Source organism: Eleutherodactylus coqui, chromosome 1 (assembly GCF_035609145.1).
Source record: "Eleutherodactylus coqui strain aEleCoq1 chromosome 1, aEleCoq1.hap1, whole genome shotgun sequence".
Taxonomy (NCBI): domain Eukaryota; kingdom Metazoa; phylum Chordata; class Amphibia; order Anura; family Eleutherodactylidae; genus Eleutherodactylus; species Eleutherodactylus coqui.
The window spans coordinates 371,698,227-371,712,014 of record NC_089837.1 but is presented as its reverse complement, the minus strand read 5'-3'; positions in this window follow the sequence as shown (position 1 = coordinate 371,712,014).

The following is a 13,788-nucleotide window of genomic DNA, read 5'->3' as shown; positions in this document are numbered from 1 at the left end:
GCAATCTGTCTTCAGCCAGCTGCATAGCTGAACAGGGATAGTGAAAACGGGATGGAGGTCACCTGCTACACTTGATTGCACCCTCAGCTGTATTGCAGGCACATTATTGTACACATTATCGTTAGGCTTTAATTGCTGTTTATATTACTACAATTAATCTATTTCATCCAATAGTTGTTCTAATAATGCTTCCTGCCATGGGTTTGATCACCGAGACAGAATAAATTCCCTAAGAAAAATGTGAACCTATCACCGAGGGAACAATAAACTTAAAATGTAACCTTTATTATTAAATAAACTAAAATGCGTGAAGGCCTTGTTATTCAATTTTTGATAAAACCTCTATTAAATTATTTATCAATCACAATTGGTTCTTGTTATCACTGCTATAATTTCTGAGTGTATCTGTCACTGTTTGAATCTACCCCAGCTTTGGCCAATAATAGTGCACTGTGGCATTAGTAACCTCTGATACCCTCAAGTATAGTTTCAGCGCTAGGTAGTGTGCACCGTAGCTTAGAAATAAACGTGTATTCTGTGACCCCTGGGATCTAAAACAACCTATAAAGGGGTCACCTATACCATCCACTATAGATTATTCAGGTGGTATCAATAACACATGCATATCACCAGGTCTACAGAGAAGATGGATAATCTTTCTTGTATTCAAGCAACACTCTTCCTACAGAACCCAGCATATATACACTTAGCTGATTAACAGCCAGTATAATATCTGGTTCTGTAATGTGAACCAATTTGAGTAATTATAAAACCGACGGGACAGTCAGTATAATTTTAATGTACCGACTATCCTCATTTTTAATGGCAAAAAACTGGCGCCTTAACTGCTCTTTTTTAGCAGTGAGCACAGGCACCGTAACCACTCACTCTGTTGTGCTTGTTAAAGTGAAATGGGTGACAGAACTAATGTATATAGGGAATATCCTTTAGGTTATAAACAGGATCTCTATACATCCCTGTATTACTAGTTCAAGTCAACCACACTTCTTATAAACTTTTAAGTACAAGGGGTGAACTAACTCTCGCACATACAGAGACTCCTTTTGATTAGTGACAGGATCTCTTGTGTGCCTTACCCCCCCCCCCCCTTTATTTTCACAAGGAAAAGGGGGATATTAGTCACCCACAATAACAGGGATGTATTAGAGTCAGATGGCCCAGTTTTAAAGTACCATCTATGGCAAGTTGACTCTAACTACTGGCCCTGATACTACTCTGTTTGCCCCATCAACGCGTTTCAACAGTTATATATGCATAACTGTATCATCAGGATGGTTTGTATGGGTGTACATGCAGACAGCCTGACGGCTGTGTTCAAATGAGCAGCATGCTTGAGGGTGAAGTCACACGAACGTATATCGGCTCGGTTTTTACGCCGAGCCGATATACGTTGTCCTCGTGTGCAGGGGGGGGGGGGGGGGTGGAAGAGCCAGGAGCAGGAACTGAGCTCCCGCCCCCCCTCTCCGCCTCCTCTCCGCCCCTCTGCACTATTTGCAATGGGAAGAGGCGGGGCGGGGCTAAGCTCCGTGAATTAGCCCCGCCCTGTTCCGCCTCTCCCCATTGCAAATAGTGCAGAGGGGCGGAGAGGAGGCAGAGAGGGGGCGGGAGCTCAGTTCCTGCTCCTGGCTCTTCCATCCTCCCCCCCCCCTGCACATGAAGACGACGTATATTGGTGTGAAAACCGAGCCGATATACGTTCGTGGGAATGCACCCTTAGAAATTATATCTGGCAATGTAACTCCTGATTATCTGTTCAATCTACTTGCCGCTGGACTCCACACATGACTGTAATTTTGTAATTCTTGATTGATATATTTTGGAACATCATAAAACCAATAAATATTTTGTTGAACAAATGAAAAATGTGCTATAATTGTTACATGTAAATGCGAATCCATCGTGCACTATTAGTTTACTTTTCGTTTGTCGCTCAGTTTCAGCCCGAATAACAATCATCACTGGTTGGCTCACTTTTCGCTGTGTGTAAACGCTCCCCGCTCAGCGCTTTACTCGGAATGTGAAGCGCTGAGCGAGAAGTGAGTGATACGCAGCAGTGATCTGCCGGTCTACACGCTCTGCATGAGAGCGAATAACTAGCGGTGACGTCATCTGCTCGTGCAGATAGTTTAGCCGACAGTCATTTCGGGTAAGTGGGGCGCTAGTCCTGGAAAACCCTTTTATGTTATAAAAGGTGTATATATTGGTGTATATGAATGAAACAGAAAGTTAAATTGTGGTGCTGGGCACTGTTTAACGGAGCTATTCTCTTCTAAAGCCTGTAATATCGGGCTACACTGGATCAAAAAGGAAGCCAAAACAAAGGTAGATCTACATAGAACGGGATCTAATATGAAGAGAAATACAGAGTGCAGGGAATTAATACCTGGAAATGTTTAGTCATTGCCTCAGTATATCCTGTGGCAGTTATCTGATAATCTCATTCTCTTCTAGTTGCAATGAACCTTTGGAAAGAGCTTGTGTTAATCATAGTGCTAACAATCACTTGTCCATGAGTGTGTGAATGCTTCTCATGGTCCCCCCCTGATCACATGATGGGGATGTCATCACAGGTCCTAAAGCATAAAACATGCAGAGCCTGATAGCAGCCGTGTGCTCACAGGACCTGTGATGATGTCTCCGTCATGTGATCAGTCACCTGGGTTCTGACCACCGATCACAGGACGCTGACATCATCACTGGTACTTCACTTTATTAAAAACCTGCAGGTCCAGTCAGCTGTCTGCTGACTGGACCTGTGATGATGTCACCATCATGTGATCAGTCACCGGTGTGGGAGGAGTCCAGGGTCACATGACGCTGATGTAATCAGAGATCCTAAACCAGCACATTCCGACAAAATGTATGTAGTACAGCTGTGTGTGTGACACGTGCAGCTAGCAAAGCTGTGTGTCTGTGACATGCGCATGTAATGTAGCAGAGCTGTGTCTATGTCTGTCGCACATATAGCTGAGCTGTGTCTATGACATGCCAATGTAATGTAGCAGAGCTGTGTGTGTCTAAGACATGCCCATGTAATGTAGTACAGCTGTGTCTGTGTGACGCACATGTAGCAGAGCTGTGTGTGTCTATGACTCGCATGTGGCAGAGCTGTGTGTGTCTGTGACTCGCATGTGGCAGAGCCGTGTGTCTGTGACTCGCATGTGGCAGAGCCGTGTGTGTCTGTGACTCGCATGTGGCAGAGCTGTGTGTGTCTAAAGTTTAGCTGTAGAGAAGGGTCATAGATGTTTCCTAATGAAGTTAGGCTGGGGTTCTTGATCTCGAATGTTGATCCAGGGATTACTCTGGCTGCCATTATGGAGTCAGGAAGGAATTTTTTCCTCCAAATGAGCTAAATTGGCTTGCTTTTTTTTTGCCTTCCTCTGGACCAACAAGATGGGGGGGGAGGGGGGGGGCTGAACTAGATGGATATTGTCTTCATTCAGCCTAACACACTATGTTACTACCATATGTTTTTTGCATGACTGATATTCTCACGCGGGTTTTGTGCATTGTGAGATATACAAAACCCGAACAAAAATACAACCCATCCTCAGAATACGTTATCACTAATTAGTAGGAAACCAGCCAATCAGCTAATCGGTGCCTGCTGTTAGTGCTGCAGTACACAGGAATTGTAGCAGAAGCATATAGCTCTAACTTCTGTGTATTGGTCGACCCTTGTAATTGCAGGCACAACTCCCATTGATTTTAATGAGAGCTTAGTTTGCAGTTACAAGCACCAGCCAATACACAGGGGTCAAAGCAGCGGCTTCCTCTCTAACCCCTGTGTATCCTGGAACTGATAGGGAGTGCCCAATCAGCTGATTGTCCGGGGTCCCGCAGTAGTCCCCAGCAGATCAGCTATTAATGACCTATCCATAGGATAGGTAATCAAAACAGCAGTTTTTGGTCTGTGAACTTCATGGGAGCACAGTTCCCTGAACTCCCTGTTCCACCAAGTTTGTGCCCCATCATATTTTATATTAATAACCTGATAAATGTTTTCTTGTTACAAATCATAAATCAAGGACAGTGATTGACTGTAAACATTGATGTTATCTATTATGAGTCTCCTTATTTAGCCACACACACAATTGTTTTGGTCATACATTAAATTCATATTGATACAGACATTCTGTCTCTTTATTCCCTTCAAATAATTCATATTAGGATTACAAATGTTATATATGATTTCAATTCCCAAATACCAGCTTTTGCCTTTCATTGCTCTGACATTAGCTCATGACTTCTTTTAGTTAATCAATTTTTCGGTACCCAAATTTCTAGTAAAGAAGTGTATTATAGCACCACTCAGGAGGTTATCTCTTATCTCATTTCTGATACTATTGTCATAAGAAGCCATTGTACAGACTGGGAATAAAGCCTGAGGGGGCATTCACAAGAGCGTTTTTCACGCGTGAGTTTTGTCAGAGGGTGGTTTCAGATGAACGCGTTTTTCTCCCCTTATGCAGCCGTGATAATCATCAACTATCTTCCCACAATTTTTTAAAACTCCTGCGCTATGGCATGGAGTTTAAAAAGCCATCGAGCTTTAAAAAAAAACAAAACCTTGTTCAGGCGCAAATACACTCTGTATCAGCGAGGGTATTTGCATCTACGGCCGTCTGCAGCCGCCCTGCTTGCGATATGGACAATCAATATGATTTTATATGTCATACATATGCAAAAAAAAGGCCTGTGTCACAGAAGAGGTCCAGAGGAATATTGCTGTTGTATTCTAGTAGTCCCAAATACATAACATACCAGTACATTGCAACATTCCAGAAAGAATGCCTTTATGAAGCTTAGTGATGCTGCTGAGATGCTGTGATTAGAGATGAGCGAGTATACTCGCTAAGGCACATTACTCGAACGAGTAGTGCCTTAGCCGAGTATCTCCCCGCTCGTCTCTAAAGATTCGGGGGCCGGCGGGGGGTGGGGAGCGGCGGGGGAGAGCGGGGAGGAACAGAGGGGAGATCTCTCCCCCCCCCCCCCCGCTCCCCGCCGCAACTCACCTGTCACCGGCGCTGCCCCGAATCTTTAGAGACGAGCGGGGAGATACTCGGTTAAGGCACTACTCGCTCGAGTAATGTGCCTTAGCGAGTATACTCGCTCATCTCTATCTGTGATCCTTTTTGAACATATTGAATTTGAAGTTTGGGAGTTGGTGTCCCATGATCACCTGCATGGCTGTAGTTTGTATTTGTTAGGCCAAATTCACATGGACATATTTGCACACGCAAGATTTATGCATGCAATATTCAGAAAATAAAATCAATTGATTTTATTGGGTTTGTTCAGATGTGCATATTTTTCATGTGCATTTAAGAACCAAAGGTCCTCATAGAAGTCAATGAGGGGTGCGCAAATGTTCACGCAATATGCCAGGAGATGTGTGATACGCAGCATAATTCCACTGAAAAAAGAACACATTTGGAACTTATACTAATTAGCCATTTAAATAAGTGACTGGTGTGCAAAACTTGCAAATCCTGGGGCAGCCTGACAATAAGCTATGAGTCAAGACCATTAACGGCACTCATGTAAATAGCGCCCTTAGATTGTATTAAACAACAATATAAGGTCACCTGCTGTGATGTATACCCAGCAGTAGATCAGCCTATGATCTTCTTGTGTAACATATACACAAGCAGGACTAATGTATTCCCTAATGGCCCTAATCATTATCATGGTGTGATAATGCTAATTCATGAAATAAAAATAGCTTTCCAATGTAAAGGGACATTATATATTGCCATGACATTCCTATAGTATTGAATTTCCGCATGTGTCTTCCTTTCATGCAAGGGTTAATCCTGTCATCCAGAACTTGAATCTCATTAGGCTCCTTAGCCTGATCCACAGAATGCTAGATGTGATAATCTTGGATTAACAGCTAAGTAAAGTGAAAAGAATCTAGTATTCCAGAAAATGGTCTTTGTTTACCACTGTCATAAAGCTGGCAGAGTTACCATGTTACTATGAGAGGGCATAGATGCTATATGAGAGCAGCACAGAATACAAAGTATCCAGGGCCAGGCACCACTCTCTATGTAAATGGCACTTGTGTTAATGGTTCCTGATGACTTATGTTTGCGTGAAAAGAATTCACCAGACCTATGTTTTTTCCCCCATTGTAAATTCACAAGCATCGTTTGCCTGATTCATACAGCCCAATCACCCCTTCAAATACTGAAATTAGGCTATTAGTGAAAATAATGGTCAATAGTTGGGCAAAGGTGTTTCGGAGGTAGGCCCATATGGACCAAATAAGATTAATTCAGAAAGAAACACAGACAGCAATGCCAACTGTGGGGTGGTCTTCACCGTCCCATGTGACATCCCCTTGTATAGGTCAAATACCCCCCTCCAAAAAAGCTGGATGAGCAAGTCCCACCAGATATGTAGCATGGTACCACGTCCGGACCCACATCTCCAACACTCTTCTGGAACTGAGGAAAAGACGCGGGGAAACAAAACAGGGCATCTGTAACACCTAGACAGAAGCTTGAAGTTCCTCTCTTGTGCCACACAGGTAATTTGTGCGTGAACATGAAAGCCCTCTCCAATCAGAGTCCTGCAGTTCTAAGGCTAGGTTCCTCTCTCAGCTCCGGACATACGAAATAGCCGCTCCAGTAAGATCCCATATATCCTAGATAGGACCCGAGCTGGAGGACCACCCTGCAGAAACAATTCCTCAATGGGAGAAAATTAGTTAAATGAGATTTAGGCCTAATGTTCATGCAGAATCCCGCCGCGGATCCCTCCTTTCCCGCAGACATGAGGCCAGAAAATACTTATTACTTACCTGTGCGGATGCTGCAGATCTCCCCTACGTCGCGGCCGGATCTGCTCGGCACGCCGGAAAAATGGAGCATGCTGTGATTTCTTTCCGTACATGCAACCCGCACGCGGGAAGAAATCCCATCCGCATGCTTTTAACTGCCCTACAGATGCTAATGCATCCCTATGGGCAGCAAGACACACGGATCTCATGTGCGGGGACCACGCGCAGACATGGGGCCTTAGTAAAAGCCACCTGCTCCTAAACATTTTGAACCCCTCCACACAACCAGAGGGCAGTGCATTTAATCAGCTTGGGGCTCGCTACATTGAAGTAGCAGTTAGATTATATTAGGTTTTTCTTTTGTGGCAGAAGCATATATTTATATTAAAATGGCTGTAATGAGATTTTTATTCCAGGCCAGCAGGCTGATTACTAAAAAGTGGGTATGTACAAACCTACCTACAGTGGAAGAATAGGTAATACTGGGTAAGGATAATATGAAGGTGGAAAGAGTGATTTATGTCAATCTAGAAAAAAAAACCACAAATAGGTGCATAAAATTGTATTTTTTAAATTCTTATTTATTTTTGAAATGAGTGGATGAGGAAAGGGTTCAGAGAATATCATTTTGTAGTATCTTTGTATATGACTGTGGACAGACATGTTGTTTGGACACGGTTTTGTTGTCCTTGTTTTGTCTTTCCACTATGTCAGTTGTTATAACATTCAGAAACCAACTGAAAATATTCTGATGAAATCCACAAAATGTCTGTAAAATCTGTGATGTTTGTCATAATCCAGAACACATTCTCAAACCCACATAGATTTTCAAAATGTTATTTGTGATATTTTTTGTAGAAATTCTGAGCCCAGTCTGCAGCATGTAAGCTGGCCAAAGGATTCTGAGGGGAAAGTCTTCTTGGCCCATGATAAAGCAGTGATAAAGAAGTACGCCTAAATCAGGTAAAATTGAATATAAGAGTCACTAGTGACAGCGACCTTAACCAGAACTCAGACACGATATCCGAATGTAGTCAAAGTCAGTAAGAATGCCTGGTGAGCCAGGCACCCAACTTTTATTGAGTATTAAAAGAAGGTGTGGTTAACATATAGAGAGGGGAGGCATATTCAAATGAGATATAGGTAAAACATATGGGAGTATACATTATTGGCAGGTAAATGACTTTCTCAGGCTCTAAATATCACATTTGACATAGAGACATTGGAATTCACAGATGTTGCAAAATTACACAATAATAGGATAACCCCTCCGCACTCTCATGCTCCACGCATCCTGATTCCACGATAGAAGATAATTTCATAATGCAAAAACATCCTTGTACTAATCACCATGTGTACGTGACATGCTAAATCAGCACACAGTTCATGACCAGGCCAGTGTGTTCTCATCTGAAGGCCTTAAAGGGATTTTCAGAGTGAACCAATGTCATGAACCAAACTATATCTTTTACAATTTCCCTCCTAAAATATCTTTATAGTGGAATGGTAGGATGCACCCTAGGCTAGAAGATGTAAAACAAAGCAGACCTGCTATCTTTGCTACACTCACTAGCCCTTCCTAGAGAGACCCGCCCCGAGGATGTGTGGAGATCTTCCTCCCACTCCTCTACCCCACCCCCACTGGGTCAGGCCTCTTCTTTCCCTGCTAGTCTCCTCAAGGCACACAGTAGAAGGGGTTATCACATCCCATTGCACAACATCCAAAAGCGTTGATTAGGTAAGAGTAAATGAGAATAAATAAGTCCAATGGAAGTCCATATAAGGAAATGTTCATGGTATGATTAAAAGTCCATATAATGCATGAGTCCTTTGAAAGGTCATTGTTCTTTGAAGGTTAGGATCCTTTAGATCACGCTGTCATATCCGCAGTACATGCAATTATCAAATTTTTGCAGAGTAGGTTTTCCACACAAGGTACAAGGTGTCTTATCAGTTGTCAACACTGTCATGAGATGAGTTTCAGTTTTTAGCACACCGGGGGATTTCTTAGCGGATTTTCCTGAAAAACATTTACAATTAGTTCCCAGAATTTTTTTTGATGATTACCATTACAAGCTTGATGACAATTACGAGTACTATAACACACAACACTCCTTGTAAGAATAGGCCCACTACTCCAGAAATCATGCCACCCAACCCCTTAAACCAGTTCACAGGGTTTAAGTAAGATAACCATTCGGGCCATTTGGTCTCATCGTCAGAGATAGCCTTACGGTACGACTCTTTTATCCTTCTCGCTTGTTCCAAATCATGAGTGATCCGTAATGTTCCTGCTGGATCTATGTAGTGACAACAAGATGGACCCACCACCTGGCATAACCCTCCTTGTGAGGCGGTGAGATAGTCTAGGACCACTGTATGTTGGTTAGTGACTAGAATCAGTTGTTTAGTGTATTCATTTTGAACACCCAATATGTCAAATAGTGTATCAGTGATGTTATCAAAAGCGTCTCCCAAAGCCTCTATCATGTGAGTATTTCTTAATGAGTTAAATATCATACCTATTGGTCCTCCCAGAGCTGCTCCAGCCTTCCAGGCCCAGTGTGTGTGTGCAAAATGTACTTTGTGTTCTGGAACGTAACATATGTGATGGAACATGCTGATAGGGAAAGTCATCACTAGTCCAAACCCAGGTGGCCTGCTCCAATTTTGCTAGGGTACATGTACCTCCAGCTCCAAGAGGGATCCACCTGTAAGCTTTACTACCACATACTGCATAAACACCTGGAAGCTTAATCTGTATCCCATGTATGAACGCATCTGCAATATAAACTAATAACACAGTATTAGGAAACAAACACCAAGAATAAGCTTCAACATTAATAAATTCCTAATAGAACGCTTTAGCGACCAAAGGGGCATGACAGCATACCCAACCTTCTAACAGATTTTGTCACTCTAGATATGAGCTCATGATACATGATTTTGTTAGCGCATTCTTTATCTAATGCATGCTCATTAGACACAATTGAAATCTTGCCAATAATACAGGAAGGGAAGTAAAATATTTTCTTTTGTTCCTTTACAGAAGTAATTAAAGTTGGTAAAGGCCTTCCATCTCCTGGTTGCAGGTTATGAGTATTTTGTAATGATAATAGATCTGGAATAGAACTGAAAACATGTTTATGAATCTGCTGCAATATTTTCTACATAAAATGTCAAAACAGCATCTATTGGTCACTGAAACAGGTATAAGAGAAATATTTTAGAGAAAAAATTTAAGTGCAACCTTAACAGTTTTTCCAACGTTCTGGCAGGTGCAAATGGCACAATCCTTGCACAAACCTAGCAATAGCGTGCTGACATCCTGATGTTACCCAGCGCTGTTTACCAGACTCACCATTGCCTCTTTGAACTGATGTGTAGGTCCTTGTGAGATGGCACAGGTAACAGGGTGTCTGAACCCAACCCTTTTATAACTAAAACAGGATTACATAATGGGATCAAGAATGTGATTATAATACATAAAATCACCTTCCAACTAAAAGTTTGAACATACCTTTTTGACATTTTATAATTCTGTTATTAAATGATTGGTAACTTCTAAATGTTTCTCTCAAATGCTGCATGTTTTTCATAACAATGATACATTGCATAAACAATCAGATAATCTAATATCAAATTTATTACACCCTAGAATTTCATTTGCTAGCAACACAAAACCAATCCTGTCAAATCTGGGCTCGAGAAAAAAACAAAAACAAAAGCAAAAATGAAAAATAAATATATAAAAATAAAACAACAAAACAGTCATATATGGAATACAAATGTCTCTTTATCTTGAGGTCTTCCTTCCGTTGTTTTTAATTACATCCCAAATATACAGGGTCTCTAATGCAGGGAAGCAGAGCAATTATTGCGTCCTTACCACTTTCCCTGGTTAGTCTGGTGTCAGTCAATCTCCTCCATTCATCATACCCATGGATGTAAGGTATTCACAGGTGACTATAGAGCCCCTTGTTCCTTGTAGATTCCACTCTTCCAGATGCCCTTTGCACACCATTGGTCATCTCAGGTCTCCAGGGAGGAGCTATAATGCTTAGCCCTCCTTTGACTAGTCGCCAACTGGCAGTTAGGCATTGTTTTAAACACTTGTCAGTTCTTCAGGCTCAGTTGAATAGTCACAGCTATGGAGAGATACAGCTGGCACTTAGAGAAGATAAAAATTAAAATCACACTTGCAAAGTTCCAATCTCCTGCCAGATATAACTCAGTTCATGAATTCATTCAGTCCAAAATAACCTTGATCGCAAATAGTTCAGTCCATGATAAATTAAAACAAAAAAACAAAATCGCAGTCCTGGGTCTTGTGGTACTCTTCTTCATCCGTCCATAAAAATGGATGAAACCAGTTTCTATATGTCAGCTTTATCAATCTCTGCCCAGAGTGACCCTATTAGCTTTCTACTGCAGCAAACAAATATTTTTAATAAATATCTATTTCTATGACAGCCTGAACAACTTCTATATACTTTATACATACAACTCATGAATCAGTCTTTTGAACAAACAGTAATAATTCCTTAAAATTATTCAAACATCACAAATTAAGATAATCAAGTTTAAAACACAATCTTAAGATTTATCATTATCATCCGTACATTTATAATTAGCAACTTTCATACTTTGTCAGTCTAGCCTTTTCAGAGTTCTTCCCTCACACCCTCCTTTTCGGGGGAGGGACCCACTGCACACTCCCTCTCTCCACATCATCCAGCTCCACCCCTTTGAGTCCAGCCAGTTGTTTTAGATCGTTAAACCTCAAATGCAAAAATATGGATGATCAGAGCACACCTCAATACCTCATTATACTTGCATTGATAGGACTTCACACATTCGTACTCATTAGATTTACAGGACAGTTCTTAGAAACCAACAGCTGGATACAAGTATCATCAGCAGAACCTCCACTAAATGATTTTTTTTTTTTTTAAAGGTTTTGTATGTTATAGCAAGCAAAATCTATTAACTCCCACTTCTTATTAGATTCAATTAAACTAGAACGTATGTCCTATTTACATATTATCGATCAGCCGGCTAGGGAGGGAGTACTATAGCCAAACATCGCTCCTATGTCTGGCTTCTACATGGTGGGCAATTGCCCTTCATGCAACCCATCGCTCCACAGCCGTAACGCCCTTCTTTGGCTGTGGACGGGATGTGAATGTATCGCAGCCCTTGTGATTCAGCTCAGTAGGATTTTCACGTATCTTAAATTGCATATATACATTATATATGTATCTTTTATATTACTAGTTTTTCCGTTAAATAGAATGCCCCCCTTCACCCCTTCCACAATGTCTGCATTTGCATACTATGGAGGAGCAGAGGTTAATTTTCTGAGTATTCCAAAATGTTAAACCACTGCATACTCACTCACTTAAGTACACATCATATAGTCATGAATTTCTACCTAACATTCCTGTCCAGGTGCAAATTCCCTTCATCTCCATACCTGCTCTCATGTATTTTTGCCTCATATACCACCCATACCAGATCCCATCATAAACTTTCCCTGATCAGTTTTTCCCTGATCCCATCACATCGTGGATATTCTCTGATCGGTCATGGGTCCCATAGCAACTGTCAAAAGTAGCGAACTTTGTCTTCAGTATTTGCTATGTAAAATCTGTTTACCAAAATGACACCTGGCCGCGGGTTGCGATCCTTTGGCACTCTGTCATTACCCCTGGCTAGTGTTCCACACATTACAGTAGCCAGTTTAATCCAGGCAACCAAATACAGACCAGCAGATTTTGGAGAGGAACTTGCACTTGTAACCCTTAAACATATACTCACGTAAGTGATTGTGTAGTATTTTTAGCAATACTGTACACCCACTGAAAACACAAGAACATAGTCATGATATAATGCTTGCACGTATGCCAAGCAATTAAAGGAGCTTCAGTTTTCTATTCAATTAAGGTTACAGTGTAGACACATTAGTCCGTAACAAACCGTCCTCATGAAAACTTTAAAATTACATAACCAGTAAAAAAACATTACGTTACTGATTTATATAGACACGAACCACAAAGCATTCACCCAAAACTCACATTGCAAAACTGTACTCACACTTATACAGGCGAAAGTAACATCCAAACATCAATCAGTACACAAGTAAAATTCCTTTTAGAGTAGTAGGAGAATACAAACATACAGTTATGAACATAAAAGGTTATACAGTGAATAACCACCATATATTATCAAATTAAAACATTACCAAACATAATAAAGACAGTTAAAGAGGAGATTGCATGATGAAATATTTGCTACGTACTTGGCACAGAGCCAACAGACTATCAGCTATGTACCTACAATCGCAGTACAGACACACAAATAACAAACCATTCACAGCAGAAAACTAAATCCAGTCATATTCCATCATATTTCATACTCCTATACCTAAAGGTAACAGATCCATCAGACAGACTTACATTCTCTTATTGCATAACTTACTTCATTGCACATTATTAAAACATCTAGTTTTACTTTAACTTTCTGTAGTGTAACATAGTAATATTTCACTAGTGTTAACAACAAAACTCTTAGCGGCATGTCACATAGCATTCTCTCCCCCCTCGTAAACATCACTACATACATCCATTTAACCGCTCCACCTTATCACTACTCTGTGAGTGGCATGGAGTATGGAATGCCTGCTCTATTCCCAAGGCCTTTTTCACCTCTTGACATACTCCAGAAGTCAAGTGTATACCTCTGTCACTCTCAATCACCTCTGGTATTCCATACTGACACACACTAGGACATATTCATAGGTCCCACTTTTAGGAAAGTGGATGAAATTATTCTGCAATCGCTGAAAATTGGCGCCAAGCATTAAGGTCAAGACCAGCTTTTGGTAATTTGGCCTTCCGCCTATCACACCCATAGCAATCCAACAGGGAGAGCCAGTCCCGTCTTCAGATATCTAGCTATGTGCAAAACCTTGTGTCTCG